Raw genomic sequence first — 2,365 nt, 5'->3', positions numbered from 1 at the left:
CTTTAGGAACTAGAGGAAGGTTGTATTTCTCATCATTGTTACATCGCACCCTGACTGGCTCATCTCCTCCCCGAGACCCCTCTGCAAGGGGATGATATAGTTTTATAGTTTGAGCATTCTCTTGAATCACCTTCTTTGGAATGGGTACAAATACGGATCTCGTCCAGTCAGCTGGTCAAGTATTTGTCTTCCAAATTTCCTGGCACGGACAAATGAGGACTTGCAGTGTTTCATCAGCTTGCTGAAATATTTCCATTGGTATTCCTTCAATTCCTGGAGCCTTGTTCTTTGACGAAAGCATTTAGTGCAGGTTGAACTTCTTCCTTCAGCACCACTGGTTCTTGCTCACATGCTGCCTCCTGAAGTGGTGGACTGTGGACTTGGCCTTTTGATACAGTGACTGTATATCCTTTCCATCCTCTTCGTAGCCTGTTTTCTTCCAGTGAGCACATTTTGTTTATTCTCTGAAAGTTTAGTCATTTAGGGTCCTGGATCATGGGAATGGGGGTGGGAGGCCCTCAGTTCTAATGCCCCCACCTATAGTTAGGCCATGTTTATTGAAATGCATTGGGCAGTCCCAGCCTTCAAAATGCAAGGCAGCCAAGGTGGTAGCCTCACTAGCTCAGTTTCCTTTCTGTGATATGCTAAAGCATGGTCCACGAAGATGTCCCTAGTGCCAAGATGGTGCAAATGGTGAGTGCATTTGCTCTCTAGCTAGAAGAGTGGAGGTTTGAGTTCCCAGAGGCTCCAAGGAAGAAAGGCCTGGTCGTCTATTTCCAAAAAATAAGCCATTGAAAACCTCTATGGAATAGAGTTTTACTCTGGCACATACAAAGTCACCACGAGTCAAAGCCAAAGCAATGGCAACTTTTTTTTTAACTGATAAAGATATCCATGTCCAATATGCTGCGGCTTGTGACTATGTTCACTTGCCTGGCAGAGGGGAATTCACTCCCCATACTGTAAGACGATCATTCTGAAATGATCTTAATGGGCCCAATGTAAACACAAGAATTCTTAACTGTTAAAGTGGGGACCAGAAGAGTGCCAAAAGGACGCAGCTGCAGAAAAGCGGTCAGATAAGTGAACATCGTTGCTTTGAGAAAGGGGGCTTGAGACAAAGAAAGCGTGCGATCTCTGGGGCTGAAACTCAGTGAGCCCACGTGAAATTTCTGGCCTCCCTAACGACCACAAATTAGTGCTGTTTCAAGCTACTAAGCTTGTGGTAATTTGTTAGGCAATGATAGGAAACGGATACGTTCTCTACATTTTTATACCTCCTGTACTTCTTTTGACTTGTCTCTGGACTCAGCTATGTATTTAAAAGAACTTCTTTTTATATTAGTTGCGATTTAATCCATATAGCAGATTCCATATTTCAATTATGTCAAGTAGAACTATACAATTGAAACTCCAGTCCAACAATTCTTTTTCTATATGGACTCCTTGATACCATCTCCCCTTTACTTTTACTCTTTTACTAAGAGAATTTCTTTTATCTAGAATTTCTAGGAGTTTTATAATAAGAGGGTTTTCTACTGTATTGCTAGAACCAGAAGTCTTGCTTTCCCATTTGATAGACTCCTACTATCTTTGATTCATCTATTTTTGGGTACCTATTGTAATTCTCCTTCTCAATACAATTTTTTTGGTAGTATAAGTAATAGGAGGAGAACGACTCCAAATTCACACAGTGGGGGCCTTTTGGAATAAACACTGAGGCTTCGAAGGGCCAATGAGGCTTTGAGGGGAGCAGTCTTGATGGATACTGAGGTGAGTGTTGCCCACAATACTGTTGTTACTTGCTGTCCAGTTGGCTCTCACTTAGGACCCCATGCACAACAAAGCAGAACATTGCCTAGTCCTACATTATATCCAAGTTGTTGGTATGCCCGGGTCTATTATTGCTGCCACTGTGTGTGTTGCGTGCTTTCCTACCAAAGAGGTGGATCTTTCAGCACTGCATTGTTACACAACCATTTTGTTGTCATCCATATAGTTTTCATTAGCTCATATTAGAAGTAGATTTCTAGGCTTTTCTTTGTCTGTGAGCTCCAATGTAACCCAGGCGTAACCCTGCTGGGATTTGAAATACCGTAACTTCCAGCATCAAAGCAATAAATAAACCACAAACACATGACACATTGACAGATGGGTGGTCTGTCACAGTGATGTTGATCCAAACCATTGTGAAATATAGAAGTATTTTATTTATTACCACTCTTTACGACAAATGTTTTGATTGGTTTTATAGAAAGATTTGTAATTTAGTTCTTGCATACAAAAACATTTCCAGAAAACTCTATTGGCTTTTTTATCCTAAACTTTACCCTGGCCCTTGTGTGGGTGTGGACAGTAGGGACAG

The sequence above is a fragment of the Echinops telfairi genome, unplaced genomic scaffold (assembly GCF_000313985.2).
Source record: "Echinops telfairi isolate 266 unplaced genomic scaffold, ASM31398v2 ScPeMD7_4;HRSCAF=17, whole genome shotgun sequence".
In the NCBI taxonomy this organism is placed as follows: Eukaryota; Metazoa; Chordata; class Mammalia; order Afrosoricida; family Tenrecidae; genus Echinops; species Echinops telfairi.
This window is presented reverse-complemented; position numbering follows the sequence as displayed.